At 38.9% G+C, this 22,192-nt stretch overlaps 1 protein-coding gene and 1 pseudogene across 17 annotated transcripts in view; one reads left to right on the plus strand and one right to left on the minus strand.

The window, feature by feature from the left end:
* FHIT (fragile histidine triad diadenosine triphosphatase) overlaps positions 1-22,192 on the minus strand; it is a 1,499,836-nt gene that overhangs the window by 572,948 nt on the left and 904,696 nt on the right. The gene's annotated exons all lie outside the window — the stretch shown is intronic.
* LOC133094908 (ferritin heavy chain-like) lies at positions 15,403-20,187 on the plus strand (annotated as a pseudogene).

Consider the following 22,192-nt stretch of genomic DNA (forward strand, 5'->3'; position numbering starts at 1 on the left):
TTCATGGTGACTGTGATGGCTTTTTAATGTGTCAGCTTGGCTAAGCTGAACTATAATCCCCAGTTATGCAATCAAACACTAATCTAGATGTTGCTGGGAAGGGATTTTGCACATGCAATTAAAGTATCTAATCAATTGAGTTTAATTTTGGGACATTGTCTTGGGTGGGCCTGACCTAACCAATTAGAAGTTTTTAAAACAGGGCTTTGGATGTCACATATTTGATGTTGGCTTCCAGCTGAGACCTTGGCTGGGGTTGTCAGCCAGAACACTTATACCCCATGGCTAGCCTCTCTACACGGTTAGGGTTTCCTCACAACATGGTGCTTGGATTCCAAGGGAAAGCATACCAAGAGGGGGGAGGGGGGATGGAGGGACTAGGAATGAGGAGGGACGGGGAGAGGGGTAGGTAAAGGGAAAGGGAGAAAAAGAGAGAGAGAGAGAGATAAACAAGCAAGGGAGTGGGAACAAGCACCAACTAGGTACATCCTATTAACAGGCAGTCACAAAGTTCCACCTAGGTGCAAGAAAAGGAGAAGCAGACCTTACATCTAAATTAGGCATAGAGAGATTCTAGTAAAAGATATGGAACTGGAAATATAGTTGTGGCCATTTTTGGAAAACATAATATGCCACAATGCTCTTTGGTTATTTTTCTGTGAGACTACTGATCATTTTCATAATGACTTCTAGAAGCTTTGAATAAATTAGGGAAATTAACTTTATGAATGACATGAATTATGAGTAATTTTCTGTCTAACAAAAATATTTTTGTTTTTATTTTTATGTATCTTTCTCTTTTCTAAGTCCCTTTATAGGATGCAGATTTTATTGAGTAGAATTGAATTTTTAAACGAAGTACTTATAAAGGACACGTTCAATATTAATGCATATCAGCTAAGTAATTTACTGTAATTCTCATAGTGCCCAATCTTTTTCTCAAATAAACTGATATTTGCAAGTTTAAATGTATTTTGGTTTGAGTCTTACTTCTAACTAGCAGGCTAATCTACTATAGAAACAATAATAAAAATGTTATTTAAAAATCAGATGGAAGAACAACAGGGAAAGTCAGTGTTGGGTATTTAAATTATGTTTTTATATCAACAGGCTTAGAACACTTCAAAGGTATCATTTCATTTAGTTTTCTTTCATTTTAATGTCACCAAAAGGTCAAGGGATAATCTAGAGATCAATTCACCATCCAATGCACATTGCTTCCCCCGAGTTTGGAAATATAAATTCAAATGTACAATGGTTTTTACCCAAGTTCTTCCAAAAAAATTTAAAGGCTCAAGTATTTTTATATCTATACCAGCAGAAAAGGCACTACTTCAAATAAATGCTGTTCAAATTAGCCTGGTGACTCTCCTTTTATCTTTTAATAGTTTTGTATCAGCAGGATAGGAGGTAACTCAAATCAGGAGAAGCAGGTTCCACTTTTGCCTCTAACACAGAAAAGTCATGTTCCTTTAGCAAGTCCCTTTAACATTAAACTCATTCAAGTCATCTATAAAATGGGACATGTCACCTCCTTGCATTCCTGACAAGGTGACTGTGAGGATCAAGTGAAATTTCATTCACTTCCTGTCACATTAGGCTGGTAAAAATATAACATACATGATTGTTACTGGGATTGATTGCAATTGCTTAATAAATTTTACCTGTTTTTTGTTTGTTTGTTTGTTTTGTTGTTGTTGTTGCTAAACTGCTTGATTTCCTTTAAGAATTTAAGGGGATTAAGTGAGGAAATAGATGATCCACCACTTCATCAATTGTCAAGTACTGCGTACCTACGGTGTGTGACAGGAAGAGGAGGAGTGAGATAAGGAAGAGGAGGAGAAGGGATACAGGGTACCTGATTATCTCAGAACACTGCTGTCCTGCCAGTGTAAGGAAGATAGATACTCCATCAACAACAGCCAGATTGCCATCCAGCCTCAGTCATTTACTAGTTATCCGACCTTGGGAAAGTTACATAAGCCCTGGATGTCAGTTATCTATTGCCATTTAACAAATTATCCCCCAAACCCAGGGGCTTAAAACAATCATAAACAATTATCATCTCACATAGTTTCTGTGGGTCATGAATTTTGGAAATAGCTTAACTCAGTTGTTCTAGCTCAGGGTCTCTTGGGAGGTAGGAGTCAAAACGTATACCAGGTCTTGAATCATCTGTAGGCTCAACTGGGGCTGGAAGATCTGCTTCAAAGATGGTGCACTTACAAGGCTGAGAAGCTGGTGCTGGCTGCTGGAAGGAGACCTCATTCCTTGCTAGGTAGACCTCTTCATGTGGCTGCTTAAGTGTTCTCACAATAAAGCGACTAGCTTCCCCCAGAGTGAGTAGTCTTTTTGTGACCTAGCCTCAGAAGTCACACACTGTTGCTTCCACTGCATTCTATTGGTCAAAGAGATCAACCTGACACAATGCAGGAAGGGACTTCACTAAAGGGTGAATACAAAAAGGTGACGATCACTGGAGGGCATCTTGGAGGCTGGTTACACCAGCTAAGTCTGATCCAACATCGGTAAAATGCCGATGATAATGACATGTACCTCACAGGGTTGGTGGAAAGATTAAAGGACACCATCCATTCAAAGTGCCTACTATCCAATTATGTAACAACCTAAATGGGAAAAGAATTTGTAAAAGAATATATACATGTATATGTATAAATGAATCACTTTGCTGTACACCTGAAACTAACACAACATTGTTAATCACCTGTACTCTAATATAAAATAAAAAGTTAAAAAGAAAAGTGCCTCTTCTCCAGCACTTGCTCATTGAATGTCAGGTCTCCTTATTCATTCTACACGCCTTCTAGGGTCTAGCACAATGTGTATGTGCATGTGTGTATGTGTGTGTGTGTGTGTGTGTGTATATGTGTGTGTGTGTATACCTGGACCCTTTTGGCCACTTGATGAAGCCTATGCACTGCTTCTAAGAATTATATTTTTTTAAATAAAAAAGTACAGAGAATTACAGAGAATACAAATTATACTGAAATATAACAGAATATTTTAAAACATATTTGTGATATAGCAATATGTGCTTCTTTATTAAGATCCCAAACAATGAAACCCAATATCAAGTTGAATGACTACTGTATTTTCAAAAGAATGATAAGCCAAATAAAATTCTGAGATATTTGCAATAACCATAATATGATTAAACAATATTTGTGATTTCCATTGGTGACAAAGTCACAAGTACTACCAATATTACTGTGGTCTTATGCCTATATTCACACTTGAAAGAAATGCTAAATTCCAGTTAGAGTTAAGTGTAAATGAAGATCTAATTTCTTTTTTCCCCATTCGAGTTCTCAGATCTCATGAACACTATCCATGGACTTAATGGGGGTCACTGGACCCTCGACCAAACTTCTAGCTACCCTTACACTTTAAAAGAAAGGGGAGGAAATAAGAAAGTATAGTTCTAATTTTAATACTAGCATTTAATAAGGTAAAATAATTTTTGTTTCTACTAAATTTCCTACTGCACACAGGAATTTATAATGTCCTCCATGGCATTCTCATTTCAAAATGATCACCGTTTGAATTGGACATATACCTATATAATGCTTTCATTTAAATGGATTTTAATGAATCTTTAGGCCTAGATAAGTGGATTTACAGAAGTGGTACATTAAAAGGCCATTTTAAGTTTTGGACCAAAAGGACCTCCAATTTATAGCTCTAGAAAATATCCATTCTATGGTTCAAAGACCCTTGTGGATTATAAAAGAGGAAACGACTAACAGAAAAGGAATTATTCTCCACATTATTAAACATGACAAAAAGCTTCTGAATTGGAGCTTAAAACGGGCTATTTAAGATTCCAGCAATTCCTGGGACTTTGGCAACAAAAATGTTCAAAAACCTTTTATAGTTGCTGTCAGATTTCTGTAAAGCATTTGCGATTCCTGTGAACTTATTTATATAACAAGCTAAAACCTGAAGCCGACTTGAAAGTCTTTCTATTCCAATTATGTAGAATTGGAAATGCCTAGAAATGATGTTCAGTGTTCTCCCAAAAATATAGTCCTGAAATGGTGGTTTCAGAAGCGGGTGTTTAGAACAAGGAATGAGAGTGTAGCTGCTCTGACTTATAAGGAGCAGTTACAGCAGACATACAAACTGTAGTTTGGTAAAGCGGTTTCAAAGAACTGCCATTTAGCAATTCTCTCGGCAGTGGCACATTCTAAATGACTGCTCATATTGTTCCCTCCTGGCCTACTATAGTGGCTTATTTCTGAAGCTCTATAGTTCATGTGTAATCATGTAGCAAAATAATTCAGGAGATAATGACCCACCAGGATATCAGCTGATTGAGGTTCTTATCACAATACTGTTCCTGATTCTCTGGGGCTTCCCAAGCCAACTCTTTAACCCTTTTTTGCTTCACTATTCCAATTTGACGTCTGGCCTCTCTGTGCTCAGAAGACACTGCAGGAAACAAGAGTCAATACATACCCCGAGCTAGAAATACTAGGTGATAGTCCAAAGAAAAATACTAAGATTGGTTTGTGGGGAGGGTACCACACTTAGCAGCTTCTAAAATGGCTCCTAATGATCCCACCTTCTGGGATTCACATCCTTGTGTCATGCTTCTCTCTCTTTGATCGTATTATGGATCTAGTGACCTCTTTTTGATAAACTGAATTGGCACAAGTATTGGAATGTTAACCCTAAGATTAGTTTATGAAAACTCCCATCTTTCTCACTCTCTTTCTCTGGCTCATCTCGCTCGCTACATTAGGAGAAGCAAGGTGCCCTACGGGAAGCGCATGTGACAAGGAACTGAGGCCAACAGTCCAACAAGCATAGAAGAACTGAATCCTGCCAACCACCCTGTGAGTCAGCTTGGAAGTAGAGCATCTTCACTTCTCGCAACAAGATACAGACAGCAATATCAGAGACGGTAAATGACTCACTTGCATTTCATACCCAGCAAGGGAAGGTCTAGAATGGGAAAATGAAACTATCTCTTCCTAACTCCAAAGCCTGTGCTTCATTCACTGCATTATACTGTCTCTCCAAATGAATTCTGTTTCAAATATTGGACTGTGTGTTGCCTATTTGGAAGTTAGAACACATTTCACTAGAGATGAATGGTGTGACTGAAACATACATGGCACTAAAACAACAGAAGAGAGGAGAAGGCAAAGGAAATGCAGGGGTGAGGCGAAGAGATGCGGCATTTACATAGGCTCCTGCACCAAAAACTCTTGAGTCTTAGCAGTCTGGTCCAGGGGGCTGCTCAGGGGTGAAGGAATGGAGACAAGTATAAATGCCTGCAGAACCTGAGAAAATCAAGGGGCCTCATCCTACACTTTCTGACTTGGAGTTAGCTTTGACTTGATCCTCGGATCTTTGCGGATGTAATTAATTAGGGTTATCAAGATGAAATCATACAGGATTTAGGGTAGACCTTAAATCCAAGGACTGGTGTTTTTATAAGAGAAAGGAGGGACAGATTTGGACACAGAGAAGTGGCAGGGAAGACAGAGGCAAAGACTGGAGCTAAGGTGTCACAAGCCAAGGAACCCCAGGAGTCACCAGAAGCTAAAAGAGACAAGTAAGGACTTTTAAGTCAGTGGGTGACATTTTCTTTTTCTATAAGATTAGTGTAAGAGATTTAATTAGAAATAGTAAGTATAAACCAAGATGTATATTATACTGTAGCTGAATATCACCTCCAGATTAGCACAGTGTCAGGCACAAAGAGGATCCTCAACAATTGGGAGTTTCCCTTCCCCTTCAGGAATAATAGTTGAGGAACCTGAGAAAACCTGATGGCTGCAGCCTAACTTGAATGTTAGCTGCTGTTCACTGCTCTTGAGCTCTTTTATTTTAAAAACTTTTAAACCAAAACTTTATAGGACATGCTGCTCTAAGAAAGTCTTAGGAGACAGTATAAGGGAATATCATACTCGGAACAAAATGGTGCAACTAGAATAAGATCATTCTATCTGTGACTTGATAGTTAGATGTAATTAAATTGCTGGCCAAGACACCCCAAACCCAAGCAATTATAAATACTAACTAATGAAGCCAGGAAACCAAAGGATGAATACTGAATAATATTAGCAGGCATATCAAAAAGATCACGAAAAGCTTTCTATGCAGAAAAAGTGTGCAAGTCTTTTAAAACGTTTTCTCTTACATAGTCATAAAATGAAATTGAAATGTGTATTTTTTCTCACTTATTGGCTTTGTTTCAAATGGGTATTTTTAAATCTTGATAGTCAATTAAAAAATATTCACCAAACTATAAATGTGCTTAAGTATATGTATATAAGCATGCATAAATATATTATAAACTATTGAATTGAAACATTAAAATGTTCTCCATAGCAACCCTAAATCAAACTGATATTTCATTTTGGTTCCCCTGATGCCAATATATATAATACATTAAACCCAGAGCTTTCAAAGTATAAAAATGCCTTTGAAAACATAAGTAATATAGAGATGATGTTCAAATATACTATAATATACACCTTGGTTTATAGCTATTATTTCTTTCCCAAGATTACATTTCTATGCGAAAAATCAGTCTAAATATAATATTGGGTCATTAATTGTAACGGTGGAAAGAGATATTTTTACTTTGCAAATTCTGACTATTGGGGTTTCTATGCCCATAGTGATCAATAACTTATTTCTAATTTGCACTTTTCTGGAAAAGCTCAAGTCAAATACCACAGAATTAATAAACTACAAAAGTTAAGGAGACAGGACACAGGAGCTAACTAAGGAAAACATAAAGATCCTAGTCTTTGACTTCAAAGTCACTAGTCTCCATAGAAGTACTTAGAGAACTAACTACAAGGGGGGAATTGGGGGTCTTAACCTTTGGCATTGTTGAAAAGAAATACTGGTAAGTTCCATGCATTAAAATAACCCATGCAAAAACATCCTTGATGAAATAAAATAAATAACATAACAGACCCACTGTTGCATGTCTGAGTGTACTTTTGAGATGCTGAAATGCAGTTGATGCATTCAAACATGAAACCATCAAATTTTACAGCTGGAAGGGACCTCTGACAGTAATTATTCCAAAGCCCTCAAGAGGAGCCTAAGTTCCAGCAAATATGAAGAACGTGACCAAGGTCACAACTTAGTTAGCAACAGAAGTTGGACCAGAATAATGAACTAATTTCATTATACCACAATTTTAGTTTCTAAACACCAATGGACATGAATGCAGAAACAATGACTACAATCATATGCTGTGCCTAAAATAACAATTACAAAAATAAACCTACAGCCTCAGTTAAATCATTCACCTTTGTTTTCTTCCCAAGACACAGAACATTTCCATTCTCAAAGATCCCTCGTATTGCCCATTTGTAACCAAACCCATTTCCCTCCCACCCCAGTTCCCTACCCATCCTTAACCACTCATCTGTTCTCCATTTCTATACTTCTGTCATTTTAATAATGTTATATACATGGACTCATACAACATGTAACCTTTAGAAACTGGCTTTTTTCACTCAGCCTACTCTCCAGAGATGCATGCAAGTTTTTGTGTGGATTAATAGTTTATTCTTTTGAATGCTGAATAATCTCCATGATGTAGATGTACCACATTTCGTTTACCCATTCACCTGCCCAGTCACATCTAGGTTGTACTTCTAGGCAGCTCTCAAATCTGTCCACTTCACTCCATCGGCCCTAAATCCAGTCCCCATTCTCCCTAACCTCTATTATTATGGGCATCATACTGGTTTCCCTGGTTTCCAACTCTTTCCTAAACAGTGCCCACCTTTCTAATACCCAAATCAGATCTCCCAAAACCATCCTAGATTCTCTAGGGTTCCTTAGATTCCTGGATCCTCAGGCCTCCCCTCTCTCAAGAATCTCATTTGTTCATTCATTCAAAACAGTGAAATGGTGTTCCTTTAAATGATTTATTCTAAAATAAAAATCTAATCTAAAAGCATTATTCTAACTCTTTAATAGCTTTATGATCAACAAAATAAAACTAACATCAGTGTTTTAAAATAGGAAAGTAAGTCTGTGACATATGGCATTAGCACTGCTTCATGAGGACAAGAAGAAAAGTTGGAAATGTACAGTAGCTACTACATTTCAGCAGGAGAGTCTTACTTATGAACCCCTTGAGAATGGGAATATCAACCATATCTTGCAAAGCTACACTATGACTCATGAAACAGAGAAGCTGTACCTAACCAAACCATGATGACAAACTAAGCTTAAACTTATCATTAGTTCATTCAGAGCCATGCATTTTTCTCATAGACTCAAAAACTGTTCCAGAAACTGCCTACTTGGCATATGCTGACAAATACCTAAGAACATCCCATGACTAATTCCAGCCCCCCAAATCTTCTAGTACCCCTTCTCTAATTCTTCCTTTTGAGACAACCCACAGTTCCGGCATGCAGCAGGCTAATAAACTTACCTTGGAATTCAAGTATGTTCCTGATGACCTTTAGTCATTAGGTTTTAGCAAAAAACAAAAAACAGAACAAAACAGGTAACAACAACAAAACACCTAGGGAAAGGTATCAAAGATTTCACACCTAACTTTTGAACCTCTTGATAGAGGAGAAGGACTCAGGGAAAGAGGGGGAGGGGGTGGGGTGCAGATTACCCAGGAAAATGGGCTTGTATATTACCTCTGTGGTTTTAAAAACATATATTAACATAGGTCTCATCAGTTAAAAACTATGAGTAATCTTACAAAAGAAAAAAAAATGCTTACTCTCAGGAGATGACTAAACACTTACATTGACTACCTGTATTTAAAGTGGCTATGATTCAATGTCAGACTAATATTTTTTGCATCTATCTTAACTTGTATTTTAAGAGAAGTATATGGAGGTTCTAATTAGAAATTAACTGAAGGCCACTTTGAATCATTATACTGTGGGAATTAAATGATACTGTTTTTGTGTTTTTCTTTTTTCCTTTTTTTTTTTTTTTAATCACTAAGAGTTCAAGGAAAGCTTGGTTTTCATTGAAAGAGGCAAGAAAAAACAGCATCTGACTGAATGTCTATGACTTCAGTGTGGGGTGCCATACAACCTCTCTCTCCTCCTGGCATATTTAATTAATGGAGTGTTCAGTGATTTTTTTTTTCCTCCGCCAACAGGCCCTACTCCGACCCTGAGCAATTTCTCCAGCCTTAGCTCCTCTGACTTTTTATCATGAAAAACACAGCTAAGCACTTGATTATATTTGGCCATATTTTTCTCTTTCTCCAATTTCTCAGTTTCTATTTTTAGAAAATACTTATAACTTTTTTTTTAACATCTTTATTGGAGTATAATTACTTTACAATGGTGTGTTAGTTTCTGCTATACAACAAAGTGAATCAGCTATACGTATACATATATCCCCATATCTCCTCCCTCTTGCGTCTCCCTCCCACCCTCCCTATCCCACCCCTCTAGGTGGTCACAAAGCACCGAGCTGATCTCCCTGTGCTCTGCGGCTGCTTCCCACCAGCTATCTATTTTACATTTGGTAGTGTATATATGTCAATGCTACTCTCTCACTTCGTCCCAGCTCCCCTTTCCCCCTCCCCGTGTCCTCAAGTCCATTCTCTACATCTGCGTCTTTATTCCTGTCCTGCCCCAAGCTTCCTCAGAACCTTTTTTTTTTTTTAGAGTCCATATATATGTGTTAGCATACACTATTTTTCTCTTTCTGATTTACTTCACTCTGTATGACAGACTCTAGGTCCATCCACCTCACTACAAATAATGCAATTTTGTTTTTTTATGGCTGATAATATTCCATTGTAAAATACTTCTATTATAACTTAATGTTCATCACAGTGTCTAGCACTGTTTTCAAAAGAAAACATAAACAACAAATCTTGTTGATTAGGACCGGTATGAACAACCGCATTGTAGAAAAACTTTAAAACGTAATTCCCCATTTCAAAGGTGTCTTCATTATTCTCCAGTCTTCCAAGAATCAGATCTCACTGACATATAAATCATATTCCCAACTTGAGAACATTCTAAGGCTACATCTCTTCGTCAAAGTTAATTGGGAGAAAGTGTCACTCACCAGAAAATTCCACCTAACTGCAAACTGAACTGAAATGGCCAGGCTGAAATGGGGGCTGATCTGCATTTCTCACCAAGCAGCACTCTAAGGTATCGTGGACAAGACTTCCGTTAGCTGGAGAAAGCTGTGATACCATCAGTTTTACACCAGGATCAGAAAACAATTTTCAACTTTTATTGCAAGGTTTGTTAATAAATCTCTCCCCTTTTCGTCACAGTTATGAAAAACTCCTAATACTTGTGTTGCATGGGAACAAAGCTAGGGAGGACTTAAATTTCAGGTCAATTGGAGATACATTTTTAAAATACTATCATCGAGATTGATTACTGGGATACCTGGAAACTACCTTCTCCCAAATCAAACAGAACCTGGAGTGATGGTAAATTCAAATCAATAAACCTGTGATAAAGACTATCCTAAGAATCTATTTTCACTTATTCCTAAAACTCTAATCACTATGCATGACATCCAAATTCCTACCGCAATAGATGTTTTCTCTGGCTTATGGGAGCAGTGCAGCAATGGCTAACAGGTTTCAGCTCTCTTGCTAGTTTTGGGGGTTTTTTTTTTTAATTTTTAAATTTAATTTTATTTATTTTTTTATATAGCAGGTTCTTATTAGTCATCCATTTTATACACATCAGTGTATACATGTCAATCCCAATCCCCCAATTCATCACACCACCACCCCCACCCCTCCGCGGCTTTCCCCCCTTGGTGTCCATACGTTTGTTCTCTACATCTGTGTCTCAACTTCTCTTGCCAGTTTTGATTGCCAACTACTGCCTGCCACACAGTGGAGAGGAATTCTGAAGTTGCCTCTGGGCTTTGTGGAAGGGAATAGCAAAATCCATCAGCAACATTTGCCAGCATGGCAAACTAGTGCTAATTGCTCTGGGTCCTCTCCCAGAACGTGCATTGCCTGACACATGGAAGGCTATGTTTCAGAACCCCCTTTGCAGTTGCACAGGGCCACGTGACCAGCTCTGGGCCACTGGCTGTGATCAGTAGTAACATGCTCCACGTAACTGCCCATGTGCACTTGCCAATGCCTCTCTTCCACAATTGTAGTAAACCTCAAGTCTTGAAATAAAGGTGCCACAAGTCAGCAGTGGAGTAAAATGATGAGCCACCCCTTGGAGGAGAGCAGCTCTGGAGAGACCTCTGGAACCACGGTGGGACCTCCAAGGATGAGCAATAAATGATGGTTGATTAAGCCTCAGAAATTTTGTTACTATTGTTACTATTTTGTAACAATACATTATAACCCAGCCTGCTCTGACTTCTACACTGACTCCCCAGAGCAGGGACAGAAGGTAGGGGTGCCCAGTAGTTGGCATTTCTTAGGGATCACAAATGAATAATCAGGAACACTGGTTGATCTTACATTTAAAACACCCACCAACACCATGGTGAATTTCCATCTGGCGTAATAAGAATTTTTGTGCTCACATTGCTGACCTTCATTTTGCTCACTACCAACTGTGACTAGCACTTCGGCTCCTACCTGGCACCTTTATCCTTTCTCTATTCTTTTCTTAAGCACACATATGTTCCAGAGCCGACTTGACATATCATAATAATAAATACAATGTGTCTCTATAAAAAGCAAAAGGAAAAGTTGCCATGGTTGTGGCTCTTTTCAATGCCTGTGAGCACGGTAACATATTGAACTTTTACATATTTCAGTCACAGGGTCACTTGTGGCACCCTATATTTTTGTAGATGAACTACAGCTGTTGTCAATCACATCAGGAAGATTCCTTCACATTTTTACATATCTGTAACAGCAGACTTCCAGTAGAAAAGGTGTCTAACATTAGAACAAATGATCATTTGAGAACAAAAGCTTGTGTTCTTCCACAGTGCTTACTAGATGCCAGGAACTGTTCCACCAGCTTTACTAGTATCAATGCGTTTAATACTCCCAACGGCCTTGGGAGATTGCTACCATTTTTGCTGCCATTTTACACATTAAAAAAACTAGTGTGTGAATTTAAATGCTCACAAAAAGCACTGATTTTTTTCTCATCATAAACTAGAAGAGCATTCCCAGATGAAACATAGAATGAGTAGCTGAATTTCAGGCAAACAACAAAAATCTTTTAGGGTAAGTATGTGCCATGTATCACATGGGATATACTTACACGAAACAAATTTTAACTGAAATTTAACAAGAACCAACTGTTTGCATTTTCCATCTTTCCTTTGCGCTAAATATTGTGAATCCTAATAATTTCAAAACACATCCACTGATGAAATGAACATTAAAATACTCTAAAATCTTTTAAAAAATTGCATTTATCTGAAATTCAAATTTATCTGGGCTCCTGTATTCTTACTTGCTAAATCTGGAAACTCAAAATTAGAAGCAAGATTTGAAATTTTCATCAATACTCGATATTTTTAACTTTATTAAGCAACTAAGCTAAGCTGACTACACATGTCTCCATCAAAGAAAGTTAAAGAAGATATGAGGGAAAGCAAAACCTTTCAATCTAGTGTATGATAAAAATAAATGCCAAAAAAATTTCATTATAAAATTTGCTTTTACTTTCTTACTACTCAGCCTGTGACATTTGAGAAGGATCCAGATGTTGACATATGATTCTGCCAATTGTCACATTTTATATCTAAATTGGTGAAAATCCTACCTGTGAGTCTCTAAAGCATTCACTTTGTTTGGATTTGGGGGTGAGGTTTGCAAGAAAACACAGAATATTCTTTTTTCTTTTTATTACTTTTACAGCATGAATATTCTAGCTCAGGCAGAGATGAAAGGACATAATAAATAGGAAACACAGCTCTCCCAATGTATGCCTGAAAAAGTCCTTGTCAGTCATATTCAGTAAAGTGCATCAAAAATAATGCTTACCATGGCAGGAGCCTGTGCTGAGCTTAACATTCTTGGGGACAAACAATGAAATAAGTGTAGAGTGAGACTAATAAAATTTTCAAAACTGAGGTACCTCAGAATAAAGTGCTTCCAGAGACTCTTAATAGCATCATTTTAAACTCTTGGTCTCCCTTTCGGGGTCTATTTCATGTAGGGCCGTGAGTTACTGCCAACAAGCTAATATCCACTCTCAGCACAAGCACAGTATGTCTCCAACCGCCATTCATCAAGAGCTTCAAAACAATCTTTATCTTTCTGCTTGTTGTGAATATTAATAAATTAAGATCTTTAAACTGTCTAGAAAGAAGTAAGAAATAACTGCCAAGAGCTCCGGTACAGATGATGTATTTACATACATTAGAGAAGTACCATTAACAGTAATTAATGGTGCTTTTACATGTCAAAATGCATTGCAATTGACTGTCGATTTGTTTTGGAGGTGTTTGCAATCATAAAACAAATCTCATCCTAAATGGATACTTAGTAATTTTTAATAATTTTAAACTGTGATGCTCTATTTAACGCTTTAGCAATTACACACTGTTTTTTGAAGACAGTTTTTTAAATTTAGAATTTTTATTGAACTTTATTAAAGTTAATGAGACTGCATTACTTATGTTCTACCTTAATTCACAATGTTTTTAAAGGTCATGAAGGCTAATGTAAAAATTTGTATTTTGAAAAAAGCAAATTTAGTCAGTTAATGACTATACAATTAAAACATAATTCCACTACTCTCTTCCCCCCCGCCCACTATGTTCTGAAGGGACCCACATTTAGTAACATGGTATGTCTTCATGAGCGGTTTTAAAAATGAAAAGTTTAGGACATATGACCATTAGGAAGTAGAACGGACACAAATGTTGAGAAGAATTTCACTAACCCCTGACTCTCTTATGACTTGGTATGACTTTTGGTTAGAACTAGAGTACGCAGTGCCTGGCAAACTACACTAAAGGATATTTATATCAACTGAACTTCTAAAGAAGTTAAAATTAGAAAAGATATAGCCCCTGAGTCAATACATCCTGCAGTATTTCACTGGTGACTTAAGTCTCATTTTGGTTGAGAAAACTAAGAGTAAAATAGAAAATACATTTGCTCTGAGGGTGCCAAGGCCATATGGAATAGAAATTTGAGCTAAAATAAAGCTGTCTGTAGTCTTTCCATGCAAGAAGGAAACTGTAAAAACAGATGTGGGGCGATCCTGATATGAGTTACTACGATATCATTTGCAAGCCTCTTCAATGTCTCTTTCAGTCCACTTTATTTCCACGAGGAACAACTGCTTAACCCTTTGAGAGTAGTTCTTTGCAACAATTCCTCACAACAATATACGTGCAAAATTAAACTGAGTTTCTTTGACCATTCACAGTATGGTGAGAGAGCATATAAGGCAATAATTCTAAATATAAAACAAGAAACAAATATTTCACAATTTTACAAATTTAAGGAAATAACGCAGGAGGAGTACCAAACAAACTTGGCATGTTTAAAAATATACTTGGTGCTTGTCAACTGTCAAATAGTACAGACATATTGTTTGTATTATCAATGATAACAAGAAAATCATAAAGAATTAATCATGAGTATCTGCCTTCATCTTAGGATCCCAATAACAAGACCGACATGCTGCATTTCTTTTGCGATGAGGCAAAAATCTAACACATGAATCCTATGAAGACAAAGCTAATCATTTTTATGTGTTTTTGAAGAATTCCAAATCAAGAAATCATGTCCCATTTTTGAGATGAATGCTTCCCTCTACCCCACACAACAAAGATGAGAGCACAAAGAGAAATTTTTGATGTATGTGAGTAACTAGATGTACATATGCTGCCTTCAATAAGGCTCTAATCTCAGAGATAAGGAGCCAGTACAGAAGTGTGTCTCCGGTAAATTATCTCCTAAAAAATTATAACCTCCTTAATATCTACAGAAAAATCTTATTTAAAAAAATGGTAAATTCACCAACCACACACCATTTTGTCATTTAACCTTTGATTTCTGTCATTTGGCACTCCTTAATTCCAAAAGACAAGATTGATAGAGATGCCTCCAATACCTCATCTGCTCAAAGCAAGACAGTGAGATGATATCCAATACAAGACCTAAACATTTCAACTCCATTGTCACTGATACAAGGGAATATGAGTTCCAGGAAGGAAAAAGTGAATGCCATGCTTGGATTTTTGCCGTTGAGAAAAATCTACTCTAGCGTGTGTTGTATGACACTGATATTTACTTTGAGTAGGTTTTTAAAATGATGCCTGCTACAGTTATCATGGATCCATGCATCCTTAAAGTCTTACAGGTTATAGAATAGCAGGGGTAAATATTTTTATAAGCCACAAGGCACTGTTGTCGTTTTGTTCCCTGAAGGAAGAGATACTTTTCCAACTATTACACTACCTTTCTATTCCTAGGGTCAGCTGAATCTGGTCATGACCCTGGACAAAAACTGTGACGGAGAATTGGTTTTCTGTGATGGAGATTCCTGGAGCTCATACTCTGGATGTGCACAGACTTTTAAGGCAGCCATGGCCAATCGAGGTAGAGAAGGTGAGGGCACTGCTATTTTCAAGACACATGCAGGTGGTGCTCGATCGTGATGATCATTACTGATGATGACAACAGCTGCTGACATTTACAGAGGGCGTGCAATGTCATGTACAACATGCACAAGGCTTTAACATGTCACCTCACCATATCCTCACAACACCATGGTGACTTAAAACTATTAGCAACACAACCTCACGGATGAAAAAATAAAGGCACAGTAGTTACCTGGCCCAAGATCACTGGGAGTTGAACTCAAACCTGTTCATTTACTGAGCCCATGCTGTTCATCACCACAGTGCCAGCTGTGTAAGGAGTCAGACTCAAGTCAGTCGCTGCTCCACCTCTCATATAACCTTGGCCAAGTTACTTAACATCACAAAGCCTCAGTTTCTCCATTTGTAATGTGCGGATTATAGCACTACCTGCCTTACAGGTATCAGAAAAAAACATTTCAAACTTGGAAATAGGCAAACGAGATTACTGGATTCCTTTAGTACAGTGTTCCCACTGCTGGGTGTGACTTTCTGTTTACAGGGCTATTTTACAACTGATGGGAGAGAGTAACTTGTGTGAGCTCTTATGGACCAGCAGGACATTATCCTGTTCTGTATCTGGCCCAACAATCTATCAAATCACACACACACACACACACACACACACACACACACACACACACATATAATCTCAAATCATTTTTGGACTAATTTCAACATCTTACTAGGTCCCTCACCCTCTTAAATTAATGAGCTGAATAAGACCTTAAACTGTATTTATATTTGCACAACAGCCATGAAGTTGCCCTTCTGAAAACTGATTTTTAACACTCGATTGTTCTGAGAATTAAGTGAGATGATGCATATGAAATGTTCAGTATAGGGCCTGTCACATATGATTCAATGAATGTCATTTGTTAACATCATTGCTATGATCATCTCAATAACTGTCACCACCACTATCATACTATTTAAATTTTTTAATGTTGAGAATTGTTTCTGTTTACTCATATTCAAATATTAACAGTGAACAGTTAATAACTAGTTCTGAGAATAGTTCCAAAATTACACTGTTACCCATAGCTGAAGCCACTTTACAATTTGGCCTTGAGAGCAATTATCTTGCAAATTACACACAGTACAGAAATGGAGTTTTTAAGGGATCCACTTTCGATGCACAGAAGGTTGTGCATCAGCCGGGCTGCCATCACCTCTGTTAAACAGGATTCATTAGAGTGATAACTGACGGCTGTTTCCCTTTCTAAGTGATTGCTCTGTAGTTCCATTATGTTCTGTCAAGGAAGTACTACTCATTAATTACCAATAAACTGAGCACCAACTGTGCCTGCAGTAGAAGGTTTGGAACTGTTAATCTTGGGGTGGGGAAGGTGGCAGGAAGAGGAGAACTCCACCTGGCCAGGTGCAGGAGACGCATGGCGAGAGGACGTTATTACAGGCGTGGGCGGGGAGGGACAGAGCTTCTGAGAGGATGGAAGACCTCTGCTTTTGAGGCTCCTGGTATACTGAGAAAAGCAGAAAGGAAGAAATCTCAAACCAGTGGTCCAAAAAGTATGCCTATGTTTAAAAAAAAGCAAACTTTGAACAGGAAAAAATAAAATCAAAATAATTAAGATATTCCTAAGGTAATGACAGAACTTTTTTTCCTTTTTAAATTTTAATTTTTTTAAAAAATTTATTTATTTATTTATTTATTTTGGCTGCTTTGGGTCTTCGTTGCTGCACACGGGCTTTCTCTAGTTGCGGCACACAGGCTTTCTCTAGTTGCGGCGAGCGGGGGCTACTCTTGGTTGCGGTGCGCGGGCTTCTCATTGCGGTGGCTTCTCTTGTTGTGGAGCACGGGCTCTAGGCACGTGGGCTTCAGTAGTTGTGGCACACAGGCTCAGTAGTTGTGGCTCATGGTGTAGTTGCTCCGCAGCATGTGGGATTTTCCTTTTTTTAAATTCAAAGTACGTGGCAGGTGAGTGGTCAAGAGGTATGGCAGAGGGCTTTTTGCATTCCAGCTAGAACACTTCTGTAACTCTCCTCTTTCGGAAATAATATCTAAAATCTAAATTGAGGCTTTTTGTGAAAATGCAGGCTGAAGCCCAAGGGTTGAGCCCTCTTCCCTCACCCCTCAGACCCTGAGCTCTGACTTTCAGTGAACCATCTGGTATTCTGTGCCCCAGAGCTGGGCTCCTTGCCTGCTTGCTTTGTCTTTCACTACAGAGCCCTTAGGAGGCTCTTTCTAGAGATTCTGGGAGACACATCCTCGTTGCTCTCCAACTTCTTCCATCAGCCAAGCTGCGCCCACAGCCACAATGGTCTTTTGGTTTCTCCAATTCCTGACATGTATTACTTACTATAATTTTTCTGAATGCACTTCATCACGCAAGCTATCAGTCGGTTTCACATTCAAGTGTCTCACCTCATCAATAAGACTGCACCTTATTGAGGACAAGGACATGGCTGCGAAGGATAATTAGCAATTACGGAAGGCCACTGCTTTGAAATCTGTCTGGCCACGTGGGCACTTGGCAGAGCAGACAAGCAAGAACCACCTTTGTTTATTCCTCCAGCATTCCTCTGCCACAGGAAAGGGAGACCATTGCTTTTTAAAAATGTTTTAAAGGTATTTGTGGATTTCTGGCTTCAGTAGAGCCCAAGACCTATCATCGGAAGCCTCTGGACTCCCTGGTATGTGCAGACATCTGTTGGTATCTGAGTCCCTGTTCTACAGTGTTTTTAAAAAGAGGATCCTGGGCTTCCTTCAAGATCAAAAGAGAGCAGTGCTGTCTCCAAGAGATTGGTGCTGAAAGGTGGGAGAATATAGTGAACTGGGGCAAGAGGACAAGAACTGGGTAGAGGTCAAGGTCAGCCAAAGGCCAAGTGAGAAAGACTAACAGAACCAGCTAATCAGTAATATATCTGGGCACTGAAGCAGGGGCAGGTATGACAGAAGAGGGACAGACCAAAAGGCCTGAGGGACAAGGGCAGACACGGGAGGTGGGCACTGCAGGCCTATTCTGTCAGCTCCCGAGGAAGCGAAGAGCTTCGGGAAACTAGAGAATACAGGGGGCTCCAGCTCAGCCCAACTTGGTTTTAAAAAGATACAAGCCCCAAGGCAAAAGCGCTCCAGGCATTCTGGAAACACAAAGGGGCACCATTAGAGGAGAGGAAGGAAAATTTCAAAAATTTTAATTTGGAATTAATTTCCAATGTATCCCCAAATTCCAAGAACTAGAGTAGTACAAGGAACACCTATCTACACCCCAGATCCAACTTGAGTTAACGTTTTCCCCATCTGCTTATCATCTGCACTTTCTCCCTATACACATACTGTTTATTTCCTGTCCTTATTTTGAAAATAAGTTTCATTCAGTGTGCATTTAAGAATAAGGACAATTTCTCTTATCACCACAGTACAGCAACCAGCTTCAGTAAATGTAACATTGGTACCATATTTTATCTAATCCACCATCTTCTTTCCCAGTTCTGTCTATTAACTAGTGATGTCCCTTATGGCATTCTCCCTGTCCAGTGTAAGATCTAGTATAGGCTCTCATTTAGTGCCCCTGTCTCTGTAGTCTCCTTTGATGTCAAACATTTCTTTGACTTTTTTTGTTTCACAATATATCCCCACTTGTACCTTCCACGTACTTTTTTTTTTTAATAGAACTATTCCTTACTGGGGTTTCTCTGATGTGTCCTGGAGATTGGATTCTGGTTACGTATTCCTGGCCCCAAAACTGTACTGGCCACATTGTGCCCTTCTCTGGGCATCACATCAGGAGGGACACGATGACTGCCTTTTACTGGTGATCTTTCAATTCTGATCACCGGTCAAGATGTTGTCAGCGTTCTCCACTGCAGAGTTACCAATTTTTCTAAACAGAAGACTGCCTAATATTCTGATTGTGGACAGTCTTCGCGGAGAGTCGCCACAGTTTCCTGCTTCAACAGTGCTTGGACGGAACCCGGCGCTCGTCCCCCACTCCGGCCGGCCGCTCAGCGCCAGCCCTCGCCACCATCTCACAGCGCCCTCCGACCGCCCCGAGGTCCCCGCCGCCGCTCCAGCGCCGCGCAGCCTCCGCCGCCGCCGCCTCTCCTCGGCCGCCCGCCAGGACGACCGCGTCCCCCTCGCAGGGGCGCCAGCACTACCACCAGCACTCGGAGGCCGCCGTCAACCACCAGATCAACCTGGAGCTCTATGCCTCCTACGTCTAACTGTCCGTGTCATACTATTTTGACCGCAATGATGTGGCTTTGAAGAAGTCTGCCAAATACTTTCTTCACCAATCTCGTGAGAAGAGGGAACGTGCTGAGAAACTGATGAATCAGCTGCAGAACCACCCGGGTGGCCGAATCTTCCATCAGGATATCAAGAAACCAGACCATGATGACTGGGAGAACGGGCTGAATGCAATGGAATGTGCGCTACACTTGGAAAAAAGTGTGAATCAGTCACTACTGGAACTGCACAAACTGGCCACTGACAGAAATGACCCCAATTTGTGTGACTTCATTGAGACTCATTACCTGAATGAGCAGGTGAAATCCATCAAAGAATTGGGTGACCACATAACCAACTTGCCCAAGATGGGGGCCCCCAAATCTGGCATGGCAGAGTATCCCTTTGACAAGCACACCCTAGAATACAATGATAATGAGAGTTAAGCCTTAGGCTGGCTTCCTGTAGCCACAAGGGTGACTTCCCTGATCACCAAGGCAGTGCATGCACGTTTGGGTTACCTTTACCTTTTCTATAAGTTGTACCAAAACATCTACAAGTTCTTTCCTTAGTACCATTGTTCAAATAAAGTAATTTGGTACCTCCCCACCTCCCCAAAATATTCTGACTGTGTATTAGACAGGACGAGGATTTAGTTCACTATGTTTCAGTTACACACTGACAAAGTATACACATTTTTAAAAGCTTAAAAGTGTGTTTTGTTTGTTTTAAATAATGACACATGTTTAGGACCTGCATGTAATTGTTCACTTTGCACCGTCTACCACTCTGGGCCATGAGCTTTTATTATGCAAAAGCTGTGGTCTGTGAGCCATTGTTTGTCTGTGCTCTTTCCGGCCCTCTCAATAAAACAACACATACAATAACCAATAAACATGCTGCTTTTAAAATGTGGTCCAGAAGTGGATTTTCACATTTCGAAGTGCATCACAGGCTGTTTAAGCTAAGAGACATTTGAAATCAATTGACACAACATACACGCTTTTACAGTTGAGAAAATCAAGGCCTGGGGAGGAAAAAATGCACAAGGTCATGTAAAACAACAGTTCTTTACGAATGATTATAAAATCAATTTAAGGGGCCATGGCTGGCATGTTTTAAATTGAAATAAAAAATATCTGAGTGCTCAGCATACAGCAAGGGTAAATACTGTTTGATGCAACTTTTGTTTTAACTACATGTGTTTATGAGGATGTATGCTCCTCTTTGTTGGGTAATGATATTAAATCTATTTCTTACTGAAGGTCATGGTTAAAAACCTTTAAAAAAAAAAAAAAAACTCCACGAGAACCTAGGTCTTCCAACTTAAGAACCAGTAATCACTCTACTAGAAAGGTTCTTCTTTAACTTTAGTGTGAAAATAAATAAAGGTTGAAATGTAGTTTCTATTTCAAAAGGTCTGGGTTGGGATCTGAGAATCCGTATTTTGCATAGGCCTGTGGGTGATAATAAGCCACTGGTGTTGGCTTGTGGACACCTTTGAGAAGCATGGTGGAAACGCTATATCCCAGGAGGGACCTAGTTTACTGTGAAGGATATCTACATGAAGTAGGTATCATATATATATATATATGTATATATATATATTTTTTTACATTTGTTAACAATTAAAAATGAATAACTAATAACTAATTCTTGGAAAGGTTTAGATTAAAACAAAAACCAAAAAACCTTCTACAGAGAATCAGCTCAACTCGCAGCCGAGAAAATGTGCTTACTGTGATAGTCCTAAGAATGTAGGGACTTCTAGTATTCATGATACGCCACACACGAGAACCAATGCACCAATAATCCTGAGGGTTGGGATTAGTTCCCCCAAATTACAGATGAGCAAACAAATTCAAACATCTTATTTTGTCCAAGGTCATACTGCTTGAGAACAGAAGGGAATGGATTAGAATCTAGCCAATTCCTAAGGTCATGCTTCTGTTATACTCACAGACTCACACATGGATATTATTTGTACACATAAACATGCTTTAGACATGACACATATACAAATATGCACGTTAGCATTTTTCTAAGCAGTCTACAGTATTCAAGAGTCAGAGATCAGTGAGAGGAAACGAATGTGTTCATCAAACTCTAGAATTGTGTGCCTTCTGATGTGGCTCAAGCAACACCATTAATATTGTCAAAATTAAAGGGGTCTCTTCAAAACAGTCCCATTCGATTGGGGGGGGTGAGTTAGAAGGCTGGGGGGGAAAGAGTGAGCAGCAAATGACAAGCACTACAAACAAGATTCCATCATCGATAACTTAGATTTCATGCAGTATATTTAGTTCAAACCCTGGCACTTTATACAAATAGCTTGTCACGTAAAGTGCAAACAACTCTCTTTTGACAAAGTGATACGGCTTTGGAGCTGGGTTGACTGCTTTATATACTGCAAAGCTCTTTAAGTGACAAATGAAAGCAGAGTCTTGAAAT

The sequence above is a fragment of the Eubalaena glacialis genome, chromosome 7 (genome assembly GCF_028564815.1).
Source record: "Eubalaena glacialis isolate mEubGla1 chromosome 7, mEubGla1.1.hap2.+ XY, whole genome shotgun sequence".
Taxonomy (NCBI): domain Eukaryota; kingdom Metazoa; phylum Chordata; class Mammalia; order Artiodactyla; family Balaenidae; genus Eubalaena; species Eubalaena glacialis.